This window comes from Urocitellus parryii, chromosome 10 (assembly GCF_045843805.1).
Source record: "Urocitellus parryii isolate mUroPar1 chromosome 10, mUroPar1.hap1, whole genome shotgun sequence".
NCBI lineage: Eukaryota > Metazoa > Chordata > Mammalia > Rodentia > Sciuridae > Urocitellus > Urocitellus parryii.
The window spans coordinates 64,649,891-64,671,864 of NC_135540.1; the positions used below are offsets into that span (position 1 = coordinate 64,649,891).

Genomic DNA, 21,974 nt, shown 5'->3' on the forward strand with positions numbered 1-21,974 from the left:
AAATAGAAGTCAGCTAGTGAATATTTTATAAAAACAAAACTCCAACTTTTATCAACCTATGCCAGCTAAATACTATAATTAAAACTTCCAAGTCAATGCAGAGAAGATGCAGTTACTTACCTTTTATTTCCCTTGAGCAGTGCAGAGGTAAATGGTTACTACAAATATATCAGGAATACTGTTAGGCCAAACAATCTAGAACATAGTGTTCTAAATTTTAATCTACAATTGGACTAAATCCTTACCATTAGCATAGCACATTTTGGTCCATGATGTTGTTTAATGCTAAGACTGTGTGAGTGTGTGTGTTGTATGTGTGTGTGTGTGTGTGTGTGTGTGTGTGTATATATATATATATATATATATATATATATATATATATATATTCCTAACAAACCAACCCGTTAATGAAACTGTCTTAGGGCTAAAGTGTAGGATCCAAATATATATATATATATATATTTAAAGCCAGATATATTACTTCCACATACAAAGGCAGGTTTTCTCAGGAGCAATTTACAAAAAAGTAGTAGTCTGGGGTACACTGGATAATATGCAGTTCTTTGCCATGATGTGCTGTGTCAAACTTAAGAAAATAATAAATTAATGTGTCACCCACTACCATGATCCATGATAGTAGCCTGGTTCCCACATTCATAACAGTAATTTAGTGCACTGAAAATGGGAACCACTTTCCAATCGTAGCACAAATTATATACTTTCATTACAAGATGGTGAGCATGCAAATTCAGTGAGACCATTGACATGGTTAAATGTTTCAGAAATGTCTTGTCCAAACATGTAGCCAGCACCTGGTGTTGTAATACCCCAGCCACACAATCATCCAGATTTACCATAACAGATCACACATTGCGAGCCCTCATGGTGAACTTTTTGTAAATGATCCAGGGCTCTTAAATAATATATTGTATCTGTGAATGGAGAAAGGTCACCACGGAGACAGAATAACTGTCCATCTACTAAAGCTGTATTTGGAACATAATCAAATAGATCTGTAAAATATTCCCAAACATTGGCATTTACATACTTTCATAGACATTAATCATAAAAGCCATGGGCAGAAAGCACAGTGTATGCGTCAACCCTCCTCTATTTTACAAGCCTCTCAAGGATTTCTGCTCCTTCCCCAATCCACCTGTATTGAATGAATTTGAATCATCTGTTTTTTTTTTTTTTTTCCCAAAAAGCTTATTCCTTTATTCCTATCTTTGGACTTTCAGGCCACTTTCCTAACAAACCAACACTTTAATGAAACTGTCTTAGGGCTAAAGTGTAGGATCCAAAGTGTCGTAGTCCGGCTAGGCTGCCCAAGTCCGGCTAGGCAAAATAACCCAGAGGTGACAAGTGACAAGCAACTTGAAGGTTGAAGCAGGAACTACTTTATTGCCAGTGAACTCAGCCGGAACTGAGAACTCAAAGTAGCGGGCACCCAGGGTAGCAGGAGCTGCCTCTCTGCGGATTGCAGAGGTACATATACCCAACCAATTACACACAGCTTAACTTAATTGACATCATCTTGACACAGCAGGTAGCCATTAAGGAATCCTCATCATCTTAATGGCTTCCTGGCGTTACTTCGTAAACCACTCCTCTTGGCATGCTGCCAGGCCCCATCTTAACTTGGTTGTGGCCCTCATCACAAAGTTTTCCCCATAACCTCAGATGGAGAGCAGTGTCCTTTTTTCAATATTTATTTATTTATTTAAATGGGGGGCTGGGGATTGAATTCAGGGGCACTCGACCACTGAGCCATGTCCCCAGCCCTATTTTGTATTTTATGTAGAGATAGGGTATCACTGAGTTTCTTAGGGCCTCACTTTTTCTGAGGCTAGCTTTGAACTCACAATCTTATTGCCTTGGCCTGTGGAGCTGCTGGGATGACACACATGTGTCACACAGCACTCAATGTCTTTTGCTCTCTAGTTTGTTAAAATTTTTTTTTCCTTAGGATTTGTTGTCGACAAAAAGCATTCAAAAGATCTTTTTGTCACACATCAGGCATTATATTTTGGGTTTTAAAATGCCCTGCATAATACAACTTAGCTTTCAAATCAGATGCAGATTTCACAAGTTTGAAACCAGGTGTTTGAGAAACAAAGTTGTTTAACAGAAAAGTGCAGCACATCCTGTTGTTAAATCCACACACATGTGGGTGGTTGTGGCTGCTCTTACTGAATAGACAGCTGAAGGCCCATCCATGACCTTGAACTCCTTAGAATTCATTCATGACCTTGAGCCCCTGGGCCTCCAGAGGGTTTGCAGAAACAAGAATGCAGCACACACTTTTCACCCCCCATCATGAACACACTATATCACCTATAGACAATCCAGCTGAAGCACTATATGTCTTTGTACCAATATGTAACCCTATTTGCATTTATATAAAATCTGTATTAGAGAATGCTGAGCCAGAACTTGATGAAGCAGAGCTGCTCTCTTTCTCTTAAAAAGAAAACTACAGCCCTGAATCTATTTCAAGTCACTGATTTTGTAACATATTTATTTGTTACTTTGAAAAAAGCAAGAATAATAATGATATTAAAATGATGTCTGTTATAAGCCCACAAAGTATTGAGTCCATCCTGCCAGCAACTCTTATAAAAATGCAGGTATGTCATCAAAGAAGAGACAAGCCATCCCCCAGCCACACTGTGAAAACTCAGGAAGTTATATATTTTACTGGACATTTCCTCAGCTCATTCTTCAAGGTTCTTCTTCTCATAGAATGATGGTTTTTACAGCTAATAAAGTATGAGAACACCTCTTCCACTTCAGTACTTCTGGTTCTCCCAGAAACAGGTTCTGCAAGACTTAGTCTTCAGCTGGGCATGGTGGCACATAGATGGTATCCCAGCAGCTGGGGAGGCTGAGGAAGCAAGATCACAGGTTCAAAACCAGCCTCAGTAACTTAGCAGGGATATAAGCAAGTTAGGAGGATCGTGACTCAGTGGAAGATGTGGCTCAGTGGTAGAGTGCCCTTGGCTTAATCCCCAGTACCAAAAGAAGAAAATAAAAATACTCAATCTTTGTGACATTCAGACCCAATTTTTTCTGTTTGTAACTCTGAAAAATTGCATCATTTAAACATGTTTTGAAAATGATAGTAGCTATAGTTAATGAGTGCTCACCATAGTGCTATAAAGCAGATACCTCCACTGATTTTACTGTCACTGTAATGTATCCAGGATAATCCCACTATATTAAGATGGTGCCTTTACAGGGGTTTCATTTGGTAGCCTCTAGTACATTACTGTCTCACAACAGATGTGTACTAATACTCCTTGCAAGTCCCACTAACCCAGACTATTTGAGCAGTAGTAGATCCTGAGCAGACCCCAAGTAGGCACAGAGACATCCATGCAAACTCCACTGAAGATGTTGCCTTAGCTGTCTACTGCACTGCTCAGCATTTCTCAGCCATGGAAATAGTCACATCTAGGGGACAGTGGGCCTGTCTAGAGGCATTTTTGATTGTCAAAATTGCAGGGGGTGGTTGTAAGACTTCTAGTATGTAGGGAACAGAATTGTTACACAACATCATGGACATACCCCTAATCAAAAACAGCCTCTGGCCTCTATAACCATGCTAAGGCTCAGAAACCCTGGGCTAGATCATACATACTGCACAGGAAAGCACTGGGCCTTTTCTAATTCCTTATTTTATTCCCAGTGCTTTAAGAACAGGGATTATCTTCTTACTAGGGGTCTCCTACTGTTTATGAGTAGAGGAAAAAACAAAAGAAGGGGAGAGGGAAGACATCCAGAATATTCTCAGAAGCAACACAAAGCCTGCAGACAGAAGATTTACTAATTTGGGTCTGATGGTGGTGCTACAGTCACTCTGTCAGAGTTCTACCATCGTACCCAAGGTTTTCTAGTCTAAGTTCAGTTGATGATGTCCAGCCAGATGATCCTCTTTGAACATCAGGTGAGAGTCCTCCTAAGCCAAAATTCTATTTAGGAAGTAATCTTTCCCTCTCCTGTATCCCAAGCATGCACAGAGATTCATTGAACACTTCACCTGCATACACACACACACACACACACACACACACACACACAAATTTCATGCAGAGCCATCATATCTATTGCCCCATGCCAGAGGTTGTTGTCTGAGACAGTCTGATGCTGCACATTCCAGAGTGGTCTCTGCCATGCTTCACTTTCCCTTCCAAGGTGCCATCAGAGAGAATAAAAGCTCCTGTGAGATGCAGTGTCATGTAAAACTAGACTACTGCCTTTTTCTCTTAACCTGAGAAGTCTTTCCTCATCACAAATATTCTAAGGTCACTCCCGGCAGGCATCTCCTGGTGACAGATTGAGGATCAAAGCACAGAGGAGAGACTATTGATAGGTATCTACATTCTCTGCTCAGCTGCCAAGCCTTATGTTGCACTGGAAGATACTCTATTAAAACAAGAAGTCCTTCTGCTCAGCAGTCACTCATAATTCTGCTTGTTGTCCATGAAGCATGTGTCCTTGAAAACTATAAACACATGTCCTGGCCTAAGAGAGTAGAAAACAGGCTGCCAAGAGCACCTGCAGAGTCACTTTCTTCCTTTTGGGGGAAGCAAATTTCTTGTGTTAGCCAGGGCTTTTACTGTTGGGACTCATGTTTCTTTGACAATGAGGTTTGCTTACCCTGAAGGGCATGACTACCTAGGTTGTGTGTGTGTGTGTGTGTGTGTGTGTGTGTGTGTGTGTTTCTCTGTGTGTGTCTGTGAGGGTGCATATGTGTGTGCTGGGGGCAGGGAGAGGTACTGGAGATTGAACTCAGAAGCATAGTATAGCTGATCTACATCTGAGAAATATCCCTAGCCATTTTTATATTTTATTGTGAGACAGGATCTCAATAATTTGCACAGGCTGGCCTTGATGCTGAGAAGTGCAGCAGACAGTTCCCTTACACACTTGAATAACAGAAATGTACCACTGTACCCAGGGCATGCCCTCTTGGGTATAGCTAATTCCTGGAATCAGCCATCTACCCAACTTGTTTACCATATGCAAATTAACCAATCCAGTTCCTACACTACCTATCCCCTCCCTATTAGGCTCCCACCTTTCCAGGCCACTCTTTGCCTACTCTAATTATTACCGCTGTTTACTGGAGATGAGTCATTGCTTCCCTGAATGCTGAAATAGAACACCATAGAAGCATGGCGAGGCAAGTTTAAAGTGGAAAGTAGAAGCTTTATTAAAGGACAGCAGAAAAGACTTCTCTTCTGAGGAAGAAGGGGACCCAAGAGGTGGAATCCATGGAAGGGGGAGGTCTTCTCTTTTATATAGCTAAGGTCTTCTTTCAATCTTCCCACATTCCTGTCCTTTTTCCCTTTATCCTGCAGTGATATAATGCAGATGGGAAGACTAAAAGGTGGAAGATAGGGTGACTGAAAGAGTAATCTGGGCAGAAAGGGTCTGGGGTGGTTTGATTAACACCTCCTTGTTTGTTGGGAGCTACTTCATTAACAATTCCTTAGGATGGGTTCCAGGCCTTGGGCACATTAACATTTTAATTTCCCCAGGTGCTGTCCCAGTTTTCTAGGCTCCATTCTAAGCCAGGTGTCTCTGTCTCAGTTACGCTAGGTGAGGACCCCTAGCAACCACCAATCGGCATGAGACAGGAAAAATATTTGGGATGCCAGATGACCCTCCAGTAGTTTCAGTCATTGAACATGTTAGGAAAACCATAACATGTTAGGAAACCATGTAGTTTAGCACAACACCCCTCATGAATTAAATCAATCAGTTCAAATGAATCCCCCTCTTTTACTAACCAATCACCCCTACCCAACTTGTTCCCACCAATGAATGTGCTAATCAATGTTAAGAGTTGTTGTTTGATTTTCCTGTGGTGTGGAATGATTTTCTGTGTGATGTTGTGATGCATAGAGTATCCCCCAAAACCTATAAAATCTCACTGAACAAAGGACCCAGACTCACTCCTCTCCTCGGGACCACTGTGTTGGAAATGGTTGTGAGTCCCAGCTTGAGCTTGCAATAAATACTCTTGTGTGATTGCATCAGATTCAGCTCCTGGTGGTCTTTTGGGGTTCCCCGAAATCTGGCATTACAGCCCCAACCTGCTAGAACCCACTGAAATGATTGAAACATACTAATTCTAAGTAAACCTGGTTATGCTGCCTGATCTTTTCTGCCTGCAAAAATACAGTGAAGCCTCTTTCCCATATTTTCCTTCACCTTCTACACACTCTATTTATGACCAAACCTGGTGCTTCCCACATGGCTCTGCAGTACTGTTTATAGAAAACTGTAGCTGTCTGCAATGGTATGTCTGTTTCTGTGAGTCTCCCGTATCTGATTAAAACAAACTCAAGACAGTTTTAGAACAATGCCAAACTTGTAAAGCTTCTCAAAAGGGCCAGAGCAACTACATCTATAGCCTACACCCCTGGGTCTTGGTCCAGGGTGTGCACCCAGCCCTCTTTTTTCTGTTAGTCCCTCCCCATCTTAATGGTGGAGAACAAAAAAGGCTTTCAGAGGTGGGAGTGAAGAAAGGCTACTGCACTTGGGAAGTAGGAAGTGTGCAAGCACCTTTACTGTGGCATACACTCTCTTCTTTCAACGTGGGTCACAGAAGAGACCCAGACACAGATAAAAGCCCACAGTAGGGAGGAGTACAGCTAGACTTAAACCCAAAATTCAAATGTTGGTTCTCTTTTCACCTACTCAATTACTTTCCCAGTGAATTATTTAAAGCTTTTACAAAAAAGGCAAGCCATATATTCTGGGTGTCCTAACAATCAGAGTAAACTTTTTACAGGAAGAAAATAGACTGTCACCACTTTATGAGCTCTTCTCCTCCCAATTGGTATTATTAGGGCCTGTGACTACAGCTCTGCTACCTCCTGGACTTCATGCTATGGGGAAATGATTAGGCTGTCCTTCAGGAAGAGAAGGACCTGTAACATCCCAAAGGATTTTCCTGCTGCTCTACTACAGCCATTGCTCTCTCTAGTCAAAGCCCCTGGCTTCATATCAGTTCCTGGGAACTGCAGTAAAATTAGCCTCAGAACAGGAACAGATCAAAGACTCTGATAGGAGCAACCCAGAGAAGCCAGTGACTGGCTGGGACACACCCTTGGAGGCAGCAGAAAAACGCATGCTTGCCCTCTAGTGGTCTTAACTGGCAACTGCGGTGATCTGGAAACCATGACCCAGGATCTTCATATAAGAAAACTGTGGTCCTCCCAATTGTGGTCATAGCACAGTGACATGGCCTTTAGAACTTCTTAAACCACAGATTGGGTTTTGCTTCCATCTCTGAAAGAGAAGTAAGTTTCAAAATGCTTACAGAGTTTTGACTAGTAGGTGTGGATGCTGTTTTTGAGGGTCTTAAAGGGGACATTGCAACGAGATTCCCTGGACTCTAAGTACTAAGTACTAAGTACTAAGAAATCCTGGTGCCCAGGCCTTTGAATTTCAGGGCTGGAACTGGCTAAGTTTGAATACCTGCCTGCCACAGATGTCAGTGATGTCAACATAAAAATATTATTTTATTTTTTTAAGCATTGAAACAGTTCTTATTTTTGGAGGAGAGTTGTTACATATTTGTATATATGCACACTATACAAAATATAGCAATATAATTTGGCCAAAATTACTCTGCAGCATGTTCTCCTCAGACCATAGATAATCAGCCCCAAGCATCCACCTGAATGGATCATAAATGTTAAGGTTTTTTGAGCCACTCTGAGTCTAATACTTTAGGTCTTTTTTGTGACCTGAGAATCCACATTTCTATTGAATTCTTTGGTGAAATTGGAGTTAGTCTGGGGCCCATTCTTTGAATCCTAGGCTCAACCATAGTATGACCTAGGCTGGACTGAATCTTCCTAAATAATGGAGGAGAGATGTGATTGGTGGGAGCATGAGGTTCAGGGAATAATTCTATGGTATGGGCCCATTGGGTGTCTTTATTTTACAAGAAATGATTTACCTGCAGCCTTGCCTGTCTTAAGTGGAAAGGGCATGTCATATTATCCAGCAAACTGTCTGCTTTTGCAGGAGAAAAGCAGGCCTGAAATAATATCATTAAGAGGAACAAAAGTTACCCTACAGAAAGGGATTTTGTGACTCTTTCCACACACCAGAGAGATTAGTATAATGTCTCCTAACTATAAAATCTGTACGAATTTATGGTTAAGAATCCAATATGAACCAGTCATCATGGACCAAGGTTACCTAGACTTACCATGGCAGTGGGGATCTGACACTCTGATGTCATCCAGCTGTCAGTTAATTCAAGTGGTAGGACTGGTTGGGACTCTCTGAAAATTTGGGATCCCCAATAAAAGTAAAGTGCAGAAAATGCACACTCTCTTTTCTCTGAGAGGACCCATTATCTCTCTTGAGAGAATCCCCTTTCCTTGTCTATGCCTTCAATAAACTCATACCTATTACTCTGAGTGATATGTCTGAAATCTTTTTGTCTTGATTACAAAACATTGGGGTTTGAAGTTGGGGTCTTATTGCTATCTGAATTTCCTTTAAGGTACCAGCCCTTTATCACTAAACATTTTAAATGTTCTCATGATCAATATTGAGCTTGCTCCAGCTACACTGTCAAGATTTTCAGGGCCTTTGTCTCCAGTTCTTTCAGGAAAATCCACAAGGCTAAAACATAAGATAGATCTAAACACTTATTACTGTCTTTCTCCTCACACTCTAGCAGGTAAGTCCACCAGGAGATAAAGTCAGACCTAGTTCCTGAGCAGCAAAGGCCCTTGATCCACACTACAGAATCCAAATGGTTAAAAAGGATGGGCATAATCTACAGTCTGTGAGGCCAGGTTTAATTTAGATGTCTCCACAAGATTGATGCAAATTTTCATCACTTTTACACAAAGATTTGTATGTGAGGTGCATGCTAGAAATTTACCAACAGAAATGGGAAGCCTCTGTGATGGACAACCACCAGGATTTTATAAAAGAATTATTTTGAGCCTGAAACCTCCAGCACAGGGAGCTCTAGCGGATGCTTGGCCCCACAAGACCACTGCTAGTTCAACCAAGGAGAAATGAGAAGTGCTCTTATCTCTTCCCTTCCATCCTGTTAAACCTAATCAAACCACAAGTGCATTTGGCCAATCAGAAGTAATCCCTGCTCTGACATCCCATCAACTGGAATACACTACCTGGTTATACCCATTCTACTCACTCAAGAAATATTCCTCAGTTGATGTGGTTCTTAATATGAATCATAAATCTAGTAAAGTGATTTTCCTGAAACTAGAAACAAATTATTGGTTAAAAATATATGCCCACTGAAAAACATGTGTATATAATACAGAAAAAAAAGCAAGCACTGTGCCTGTGTTCCATGGAAATCTATTATTTTGAATTTATAAGAAAAATAAATGCATAAAATCTGCTTTGGAATATATTCATCTTCACAACAGCTCAGGAGCAAAATGTCACTTTTAACCTTATTTTCATAGCAATGAACCCATGAAGACAGAAGCAACTCTTTAGGACTCTCAAATTTGGGCTCCAACTCATAGCCAGAATTAAGTCATCCCCAGGGCTTCTATGAACTTAATCTTCCCCACATTTTATATTGGTACATTAGAGTTGTACATATTGCTGAGATTTGTTTTTACATATTTGTACATGTGCACACTATACACAATATAGCAATATAACTTGACCAATATCACTCTCCAGCATTTTCTCCTCTGTCCCTTCCTCCCACTCCTTTGTGCCATTTCTTTGCTATCTCCCTTTGATTCTTTAGGAGAACCACCCTCAGCTTTGTTTTTCTCTCTAGCTCCATATATGAAATACAATGATTAACCTAATTTTGACTTGTTTCCCTTAACAGGATGGTCTCCAGTTCCATCCATTTTCTTGCAAATTACTCTTTCCACACACCAGATTTTGAAACTCAGGGAGATTAGTGTAATTTTCTTTATGGCTGAATAAAACTCCATTGTTTATCTCTACCATATTTTCTTTATTTATTCATCCATTGGTTTCATAGTTTAATGATTGTGAATTGTGCTGCCATGAACGTGGGTAGGTATATATTCCTGTAATATGATGATTTCAATTCTTCAGGACATATATTGAGGAGTTCTAGCTGGGTCATGTGGTTGTTCCATGCTTGGTGTTTTGAGGAGGCTTCATACTGATTTCCATAGCAGATGTACTAATTCACAGTCCCACTAACAGTGTAAAAGTGTTCCTTTTTCTCCACATCCTCTCCAGCATTTATTACTATTTGTATTCTTGATGATTGACAATCTGACTTGTGTGAGGTGAAATTTCAGTGTAGTTTTGAATTGAATTTTCTTAATTAGTAATGTTGTTGAATATTTTTTTAGGTATTCATTGGCCATTTGGATTTTTTGAGAAGTCTCTGTTTAGTTCATTTTCCCATTTATTAATTGGATTATTTGACTTCTTGAAAATATTTAACCTTCTGTTGTTGCTTGTCATTATGCTCTTGTCCCTCCACTACTATAATAGATTTAAAAATGAGAAAAACAATAAGTTAGAGTAGTACTCTTGTTTCCAAGTGACAGAAAACCAATTCAAACTAAGAGGTTACCTAGTGGTGGTGAGGTTTTTCTTTGTTTTTGTTTGTTTGTTTGTTTGTTTGTTTTGGTACTGGAGATTGAACTCAGAGGCATTCCACCACTGAGTCACATCCCCATCTTTATTTTTTTATTTTTATTTTTTAAAGAGAGAGAGAGAATTTTTTAATGTTTATTTTTAGTTTTCAGCAGACACAATATCTTTGGGTTTTTTTGTATGTGGTGCTGATGCTGGAACCCAGGCCGCACGCATGCCAGGCTAGCGCACTACTGCTTGAGCCACATCCCCAGCCCTCCCATCTTTATTTTGCATTTTATTTAGAGACAAGAGTCCTGCTTATTTGCTTAGAACCTCACTAAGTTTCTGAGGCTGGCTTTGATCTTGGGGTCTTCCTGCCTGAGCCTTCTGAGCTGCTGGGATTACAGGCATGTGCCACTTCACCTTGCCCCTATGTTGTTTTCTTTTAAAAGTAAGCATCCTGTGGGTGTTCAGACTGAGGCACAGCTAGTTTTGTGGATCACTGTCTTATTATTTCTCACTTCTCATTCCATTTTCTGGCCTCCACTGTAGCCACAAGATGGCAGTAAGCTTTTCACACTCACTTCCAACCGTCATTTGTGGGCTTCTGGAACTGTCTGGTCCAGCTCAAGCCAGCTTAGCTAAGTGTCTCTTTTTCAGGGCACTTTCATGCTCTGACTTCTCAGGACTGGTCACCTTCCCATTTACACCACATGAGGTGCCATGCAGTAGGTGGATCCTGGGGGAGGGGGTGAGTTATTTTTGGAAAACAAAAACTGGAGACAGATAATACACTTTGGGCAGATTCTTCTTTGATTAATAGAGTAATCGCTGTCTACACTGGAGAACTGAAAATTCTGTCTATATGATCTCATGGCACTGCCCAAGCACCCAGGGACCAGGACATCCCCACGTCATAGAAGAGGAGAGTAGGGCTCAGAAGATTTAAATATTCTGTCTGAGGCCATGGGCCTTGAAAGTGGTAGAATTTAAATATGAAGAAAAATTCAGCTTCCAAAGGTGTGTTTTGAATCAGTGTTGGCCTGCCAGCTCATTGTTAGTCTCCCTTAGGTCTAAGAAGATTATCATAGACCCAGAGGAGGAAGAGGAAAAGCAGGAAGGTTAAAGACTTTCTGACAGCACCTCATGGAGGCCCTGTGCTGGTCAGTTTGTTGCTGAGTTTAGGAGAAATCCTGCCTACTGATATTTTCTAGTGGTTTCCACACATATTTATTTCCATGTTACCTTTGCCATTCTGGCACTTAAACTACTTTTTGTTCACATATTTTTCTTAAGTAATTTTCACTGTTATACTTATAAAAACATTCTGAAAATCTCAACTGTTTGTTACAAATTGTAAATCAAATTGAGTAACACTTGCCTCAAATAAAAATTAGTTTCAAAATCCCATGGAAGAACTCAATCAAATACTGGCCATCTGTGCACCACTCAAAATTATCCCACATCTGAGGTAAGGCCTTCAGACTGAGTTTGGAAAATTAGAACTGGTCACACCAGAACACAAATGACCACTGCTGTTTTCTGCCACATGATGCAATTTTTCATTCTTGCAATCTTCCTTGCACTCTGAGAGCAAGGTCAGGGAAGTAATGGCTCCTCTCAACTAGGATGCCAGGATGTTTTGACCACCCCAAATATGACCAAGTCCTCACAATTCATCATCAGGCTCCTAGTTCTGGCTACTGCATCCCTTGTTTCTGAACACATACCTTTGTAGATGTATAATCTTATTCAGGGGACTTGGTTCCTTCCAGAATCTTTTTGCCTGATCATTGAGTCATGTCATAACCCCCAATTTACCTCTTCTGTGATTATTGCTGGATAAGTGCCCTGAAAAGAAGAAACCAGGTTTGCTCATTGTCCCCAGGAAGCTAGACAGTACTATGATGAGCATATCTTTGCCCACTATTCTTTTGTTCAGCTGCTATTCAGATGTCTCCTTTCGATCAATCTCCATGGGAAGAAAGAGGAGCCACAAAAAGCAATAAGAGCCTTTGAGAGGAGACAGCAAATGCCACTCACTGTACAGAAAAATAAACCAGATCTAAGGGCCTTGGTCTAATCAGTTGACACAAACAGCTGTGGCAGAGCAGTATTTGATCAATATTCCCTGATCCTTGGCACTAGTTTTTATTTTATTCAGGCTGAGACTATTTCCACCTCAAATGACACTGATCTCCTAGATTCAAAGACAGATGGTGCAAAATCTTCAGTTTAAAATAATCTAGACTCTTGGTAAAGCCATAAAGTCACAATTACATTCTCTCACCTGGGAAATGAACCACATGGCCTACTAGATTCTCAAAATTCTATAGAAATATAAATAAAAACTTTGCATCAACTACAAAGTTCTAGAGAGCACCAACCCACCCTTCCATCACCCTGAAGTCTCCAAGACTTTTCACCCTGTGTATCTGGAAGGCTTCATGTGACTGCTTAAATGGGAGGCTGCACATAGAATACATTTTTCTCTTTCTCAGAAAGCAATATGAAGTCATTGTGTCTTCAAGGATTCAGGCAGTGGCCTGAGCCCTTGTCTATCACATTTTGTCACTCAGCTCCCTGATGCTCAGTCCTATTTCACAATTCGGATTCAATCTGGCCATGTCTGGTTTCCCTCTCAATGCAGGTAGGGGTCACTATGGGGAGGTGCTGCATCCCACCTGCCTAGATTCAGTACAACTACAATAGAAAGGGAGCTGAGTAAGGGTGAGAGACACAAAGAGGCTAAGGGTCAGGGGTCCAATTTAAAGACAGAGCTTCTGCCAAAAACTCATAATTCCAAAAAAAAGGGTGGTTTTATGGGAAAGGAATAAGTGAGAACAGAAATCTTTCCTTAACAAAAATACTTCCTCTACTCTCACTCTTTGATTTCAGTATTTTGGGTAAGAACTTTATAATTTGCACATTATTTTTTGAATAGCTAAAAACTAAGAGGACCCCAAATATTCAAGAGGAACAATGTGGCTTGGTCAACCATGGTATAGCTGTTCTACAAGCTCTTAGGCACACTTAAAAATTATGGTATACAAATGCAGATGTTCAATTTAGATAATGCTAAAATGTAAAATAAAAGAGTTAATTGCATGTATGCTGAGATTACTACTGTGCTATCTGATGCTGAATTTCTTGAGCAAAATGTTTCAACCCATATACAAGTATAATGGCTAGTGAAATTTTGGGGAAGTATGTAAAAATATATATATTTAAAAAATTGACCCAAATACAGTCCCTGTCCCCACTCAGAGCTTCAGAGCTGCCTGGGATACCAAACTCTGGCCTGCATACCCTACACAGCTGTCCCTGGGAATTTAGGCTAGGAAGCTCATCCAAGTGTGCCTAGCCTTTCCTAATTCATGGGAGGTGCCACATCAAGAAGAATGGCATTAGATTTTGCAGAGTGAATGTGGTCTTGAGGAATATTTTTCTAAGTTTAGGGCTTGGAATGGACATTCAAATGAGACTGAATGTGCCAATTTTGCTTGGATGTTGAACCCTTACACTGACCACAGGGGTTTACAATTCAGGGTGAATATTCAAAAGTGAACTCTTTACTTCTTGCTCCTCCTCTAGTATTGTAAAGAAACTCAAGGTCATCAGACCATGTTGCCAGCTATGGCCACAATTCTCTTTGTTCCTTTCTCTGACTCTCTTCCTTCTGCTTATCTTCTTCAGCAGGATCCCACAAGGGAGTTCATTCATCAGCACTGCTTAAAGCCATATTTTGGCATGATGATTGTTAACACTAATATGGAACTAAAGCCCTGGTCCCCTTACTTGTTGGGGCTTCTACCTGCACTAGCCAGAAAAATCCTAGGGGACTGTGAGCCTTATCTGCCATGACCAAGAGTCTGTGCCAAGAATAAGCACAGCACCTTGACCAATGTTCCCAGAAAGGATGGCTACATTAATTTAATCTCAATATTCCAGAGGGTACTGATGCCAAGTTGTGACTCCCAGAGACACATGACTAACCATAGCTGGGAAGATCATGAGAACATTGGTAACAGTGTCAGCTTGGCTTAGCTAGAAAACTGGCCTTTAGGAAAATGGCCCATCCCTCTCAGCAAGATCTGAGGATCGGGTCTGGTTCCCATTTACCTACATTTCATGGAGGAAGGGGTGGCTTTTGGCCCCAAAATGTTTCATTTCTATTCCCTGGCTCCCTTTCCTATTCTCACCTCATATCAATTATTCTCATTATCATGGGCAGGACAACTGTGTACTGGGCATCCTGGACTCATAGTCATGTGCCTTAAGCCTTCCAGCCAATTGTTCAAGAGAAATATTGTTCTCACTTTATAAATGAAGCAAAACTGGTCCCCAAAGTACCATGGATGCTGTTGCGGAGAAGCAAAAGTCAAAAACACCAAAAGGCAACATCTCTAGCAATTAGAGAAATGCAAATTAAAACCACACTAAGATTTTATCTCACTCCAATCATAATGGCAATTATCAAGAATACAAATAATAGCAAATTTTGGTGAAGATGTATGGGAAGAAAAAACACTCATACATTGTTGGTGGAACTGCAAATTTGTGTAATATCTCTGGAATACATTATGGAGATTCCCTCAGAAAAACTAGGAATAAATCCACATTTTTAACCAATAGTTTCACTCCCCAGAATATATCCAAAATACTTAATATTAGCATCCTATAGTGACACATCAATGTTTATAACAGCACAATTCAATAGCTAAGCTATGGAACCAACCTAGATGCCCATCAAAAAATGAATAAATAAATAAATTCACACACACACACACACACACACACACACACACACACACACACACTGGAATATTACTCAGCCATAAAGAAGAATGACTATGTCATTTGCCAGTAATTGGGTGGATATGGAGGCTATCATGCTAAGTAAAACAAGCCAATCCCAAAAAACTGAAGGTGGCATATCTTTGCTAATATGTGGAGGCTAAACCAAAATAATGAGTGAAAGAAAAAAAAGAGAAGTTTAGTATATTATCCAAAGAAATGTTAAAGGATGGGAGCAAAGATAGGAATAGAAAAGACAGTAACATGAATCTTACATAAGTTAGATTGTATGAATATAAAAATACATAAGAAAATTCCCCCATCATGCACTCTCAAAAAGTGGGATTCCTAATTAGAATAATTATGAATTATAATTAGAAATTTCTGTTTGTATAATTTTATCAAAATGGATTTTATGTCATGTATAATTAAGAACTTCTCAAATAAATAAATAATGAATAGTAACATGAAACCAAATTGATGGCATCATAGCTTAATGATGAAATATCTTTAGGTACATTCCAAAATTTATAGTAATTTTTATATTATTTTCATTAATGAATAATTGATGTGACCTTATATACAAGGTTGAATGCAATCTCTTTCTAACTAGGCTGTGAGGAAAATATGTCTTAAAATAGCTGTAGCCTGAGGTTCATGGGTTTAATTTCCAGACCTCAAAAGAAAGAAGTTGTTGCCAATATTCTGTCATGTTGATCTTTATAATTTATGTAATCTAGTGTCACTAAGAAAGAAGTCTTATTGTGTTCAAACTCAGGGAGCATGGTCAGAAGCTCTATCCAGTCAGGAACATGTGGCATGAATTGCCCAGTCCCATACTCAGCTAGTGAGGAGCGGGTGGGCTTCTGCAATCTGTCTGTACTTCTTTTCTTTGGATCCCACCATTCTAGGGATCCAGTTCTAGGCCTCTTTCTCATTCTCAGGAGTCCAAAGCTGCTCTGCTGTGCAGAGCACAGAACTCTGTTCTTAGGGATACGTGTGATCTCTAAGATGCAGGCCTCACTCCTCAATGCAAGGAATGGTGGGTGTGAAATGGCATCCTAAGCCAGGGGAGGGAAGAGTTGTAACTGTGGGACTGGATGTCAACAGGAGCTGACAGAAGCTTTGGACATCAGGAAGTCACTTGTGTCTCCAGGGATAAATCCTTTACCTGGCAGCACCCCTAATTCTTAACTGGCCAGCAAAATGGGGAGTGTGTCAGCTGGGAACCAGTGTAGCTTGTCCCCCATAACCTCAAGTTTTTTTGACCACCCCCACAAGTCCTATTAGAGCAGGTGTTTGTAGCAGGCCAGTATCATCACAGACTTTGATGTAATTTACAGGTGGGAGGATCTTCAGAATGACCTCAGCACATATGGTTTTCCATCACCAAAGGAACTGTGATGTATGGGGACCTTGCTTCTTCTGGAGCTAGCCTGCTTGTCTTCCTCTCTCTCTCTCCCTTCCTCACTTGTTTCCTCCCCCCATCCCCAGGGGGTGTTTTACCACTGATCTCCATCTCTCATATTTTTTTTTATTTTGAGACAGGTTTTGGCTAAGTTGCTAAGACTGGTCTTGATATGTTTGATTTATATAGACTTTTCTTTTTTCTATGATGGAAATGTTTATAAACATATGGATTTATGAATAAATTTTATTCACCAGTCAGATAGTAAATTTCCTGCAGCCTGTACAGTGCTGTCAGAAATACTATGATAAATATCTAAAAGTTAGGGTCTAGTGTTGTGGCTCAGTGGTAGAATGCTCACCAAGCACATGTGAGGCACTGGATTTTATTCCCAGCACCACATAAAAATAAATAAATAAAATAAAGATATTGTTTTCATTTACAACTATAAATAAATAAATAAAAAAGTATACTTAGAAGTAAAAAATTCTAAAAGATAATAGATATTCAGAGCATATGAGCATAGATATAATGAAACTCTTTCAAATGTTTTTGAAAATACCAATTTGATAAAAAATGGTTTTGAAACTGTTTTTAAGATTCTTCAAAAAAATTTTAAAAATGCTATATATGATCCAGTATTATTAATTCTGGGTATTTATCTAAAGAAATTGGAGTCACTATAGTATAGAAAACACTGCACACACATTTTTCTTGTTGTATTATTCACAGAACATGGTAAAATAACTGACTTATATTCAGGATAATGAGTAGGCTTGACATGGTGGTACATGTCTGTATTCTCAGCAGCTTGGGAGCCTGAAAAAGGAGGATCACAATTTCAAATCCAGCCTCAGCAAATTATGAAGTCACAAAGAAACTCAATGAGCCACTAAGCATCTTAGCAAGACTCTGTTTCTAAATAAAATATATAAAGGGTGTTTTGAGGTAGCTCAGTGGTTGAGTGACCCTGGTCTCAATACAAAAACAAAAAAATAAATAAATAAATTTTTTACTAGTTATTGATTGGTGACAGACAAATTTGAGTGATAGGAACATGTGGTTAAGAGAAAATCTATAAAATAAACCTAACATGCTGACACCTCGCTTTCGTTTCCAAGAAGCAATTTACCTGCAGTTCTGCCTGGCTTAAGTGAACAAAATATGTTACATTCTTTCTCAACAATCTATTATCTTGAGGAAAAATTCAGTCTCAATATAATGTCCATAAGAGTAACCCAAGTTGTACTGAAGGGGAGACTTCTGTGATCCTGTCACAGACCAGATTCTGGAAATGAGGAAAATAAAAATAATTTCTACTAACCATAAAATTTACAAGATTTTATGCTTAAGAATCCCATTAGAAATGGTGAGCATGGGCTTAATTAAACTAAAGTTGTCATGGCAGTGGATACTTGAGAGCTTGATATTATCCTGCTGTCAGTCAAAAGTCAAAAAGTGGACCTGGGAAGGACTTTTTGAAAACTTTTTTTTAGATTCCCAATAAAACTGGAGTGCAGGAGAGGCATGCTGTCTTTTTTCTCTATTTAAGGACCCACTATCTCCTTTTAGAGTGTGTCCTTTTTTTTATATATTATAGCACTCTTATAAACTCATTGTTTGCTGTCCTGAATGATAAGTCTGAAAACTTTATGTCTTGATTGAAAAATAAATAAATAAATTCACATTTGAAGTGGAGTCTACACACTACCTCCATTTCTCAGAGGGCTCCACCCCTATATCACTAAATGATCCTTGCCAGATGAAGGGCTTCCAGAGACTCCCTTAATTGCCTTTATTCCATATTTCACACTGCTCTATAGAAGGAAAATACCCATGGAATTTTACTCAGTACACACTCCCATAGACGTTAGACATGGCATCTGTTCAAAATTTCTGTCATGCAATTATGAAACCCAGGACAAGGCAAGTATGAGAAGTTGAAATGAGGATACATCACACAGTAAAGTCTTCAAGGAGGAATCTCAAATCAGACATTGTGTTAAGTTGTCTGTGCTGGGTAGACAGAGGGAGGAAAGGCACATTGTTGTTAATTTTTTAATTGTTAAGTTACACTTTTCTTTTTTCCTCTCATGTGGAATGATCACAAAGAGAAAGCAAAATCTTTAAAAACTGCCATCCAATTTATGGAGAAAAGTTAGAAATACGGCATCCATTTGAAATACAGCATGGAAGAAAAGTAGTTGATAAAGCAAAGAGAATTTGTTGGCCTAAAAATGTGAACAGAACCAAGTGCAGAGGCCCATACCTGAAATCCCAGTATTCTGGGAGGTTGAAGCACAAGGATGATTAGCTCAACACCAGTCTGAGCAAGGGCAAGGTGCCAAGGAAATCAGTGAGGTTCTGTTTCTAAATAAAATACAAAATAGGGCTGGGGATGTGGCTCACCGGTTGAGTTCAATACCGAGAAACCTTCCCCCCTAAAAAAAGAATCATGAACAGAAACTTGGAAATGTAGGAATAAAATCTGAGACTTATGGAGAGTTAGGTTTGAAGACAAGAGTTCTGGATTTTGCTTTCCATACATTTGGAAAACTCAGGAGGAAGAAGAAACTTGGCCTCTTACAGAACACAGCTACTCTCATGCCAAACCACAACACATGGAGCTGGGGTTCCCCCCATTAACATTGTTGTCTCCACCACACAGTATGGGGAGATGCTGGGCTTCAGAAATTGGCTGAAGACACCATTCAGTGATGTGGTAGAATGCTCAGAGTCCAGATATTGACGTACATCCCACTAGAATGGCCAGAGAGAAATGAGAGCTGAGCTGCCACAGAGAATTCCTCTGGTCAGCAGACACTGAAGAAAACTGTAAGAGTGTCCTGTATCATCAATCCCATGGACCCAATCTCCCAGATACCAGTGCACACTCACCGTTTTCTGGTTTTCAGGGTGCCCACCCTTATCCCTATGGTTCTTCCAGCACTGTGTAGTGCAGAAGCATGGGGCTCCTGAGGATAAGAGAGGGAACCTAGAAACAGATCCAAAGAATGATGGGTTCGACATACTAACCCTGACCAGACTGTGGAAGACTGCCCCCCCCCCTTCACTGGTGGTGTGTGGATTGGACAGTTTTCATTAAGGATCACTGATTGAACAGGGTTTCAGGCCCTGTCCTAAGGCTAAAACTAATGAGTCTACTTTGTGCATGACAGTTTGTGAAATCAAACCAAAGAATGAATTGAACGTGAATGACAGATTCTTGGCTGCTGTTTCTTTTTGGACTGGGCACTGAACCACCCACAGGAGATGTTGCTATAAATTCTTATTACCACTCCATTTTTTAAAAAAATTTGGAACAGAGTCTGAGTAATTTGCCTATGCTAACCTCGAATTTTCTTACTATGACCTCTAAAGTAGCTGGTATTAATGGAATGCCAGGATGCTCCTGTTGTTTTTATTTTTTCCTTTTGTGTAACTGAATTGAATGCGCATCCTCGAGATGCAGTAATTTTAAGGAAGTAGTAGGATCTAGCCCAGACAGGAGGACATTTGTATTTATGACTGTATATAAGGTCAACTCAATTTATCAGTTATATATTTGTATATATTACTCATAAATAAAAATAATATTGTTGGGCCAGGTGGTGCACACCTGTAAATTCCAGCAGCTCAAAAGGCTGAGACATGGGAATCAAAAGTCAAAGCCAGCATCTGCAGAAGGCACTAAGCAACTCAGTGACAGCCTGTCTCTAAATAAAATATAAAATAAGCATGGAGATGTGGCTCAGTGGTCGAGTACCCTGAGTTTGATTTCTGGTATGCTTCCTCTCAAAAAAAAAATGACATGATAAAAAATACTTTCAGATTTCATTTAAATTTCTGTTCTCTGGTCTTAAGTGGAAGTCTGTTTGAGTTTTTAATTTTTAAGCCATCCCCTGAGTCAGCAATATTCATGAAAATATTTATGAGGCACAAGTGTAATTTTAAAATTTCTAGTGTTCATGTTAATGAAACAAAAATAATGTAAAATCGATTTTAATAACTTAAGCCAATATATACAGAATATTATTATGCCTTGACAATATAAATTTACTAATGAATATATGTATTTTTGGAAATTTATTTTAAAATTCCTTCTTTTTTCCTATTTATTTATTTATTTTAATTGATTGTTCAAAACATTACAGAGCTCATGATATATCATCTATCATACATTTGACTCAATTGGGTTTTGAACTCCCATTTCTACCCCAAATACAGATAATTGAAGTCCCATGTACATCTCAGTTCACCACATCCACATTCCATGTTTGAGAGCTATGACTTCCTTGAACTCAGTAAGGTGAAATGCCAGAACCACTTATTTTATGTCTTAGGTAATGGAATACACTTCTTAGGCCATATTTTTATTAGGACCTAACAACAGGGGAGACAGTGTATTTTGGGAGAGTATGCATTTCCAATGCAGAAGTGTACAAATGTGGATACTGTTTCTCAAAAGAGGCTGGGCACAGATCTATTCCTCTTTCTAATATAGCACAGTAAAACACAAATAATTGGTGTCCCAGGAGGTGGAGGGAGCTAGATCTTCAGATTTTTCAGTAGCCCAGACTCAAGAGAATAAACACATGAAAAGAAAATTTATTTTGCAATTTTGCCCTGAGCCTAATGGCAGAGTTGTGATGTCTGTTTCCTTCTTTGGTTTGGGGTACTGAGAGAATATTAGTACAAATCAAATGCCTAGATATCTACACATATTTCTAAATAATTCAATACTATATAAAGAAAAATCCAACGTTAAACTAGAGAAGTGAAATCACTACCTATAAGATATTTGTTATTTTCTAGTTAATTTTTATACCACATGTAATTGAATCTTGACATCTTGCCTACAGTGGGTGTGCTATTTTTTATCACCATATAAGAAGTCACTTGAAAATTTACTGGCTCATATTTGGATTTTAAATAATCTGGAATTCTTTTGCTACATGTGTTTAGCTGATGATTGATAAGGTTACTGAACTTCAGAGGGTGATCCTCCTCCTCCAGCATATCTGATAATCAAGTAAATTAATCTGGGCTTTTTCTCATGGAGGTGGCAGTGCTCTGAAAGCAAAAGCAAAAGCTTTCAAAATGTTCCCTGACTAGGTACATGGCTAATGCTTTTTCATAGCCACAGCTTAACATAAAGCCATAAAAAATT

At 39.4% G+C, this 21,974-nt stretch overlaps 1 pseudogene; it reads right to left on the minus strand.

The window, feature by feature from the left end:
• Window positions 1–505: 505 nt before the first annotated feature.
• Window positions 506–4,674, minus strand: LOC113176818 (serine/threonine-protein phosphatase 2A catalytic subunit beta isoform pseudogene; annotated as a pseudogene).
• Window positions 4,675–21,974: the final 17,300 nt, after the last annotated feature.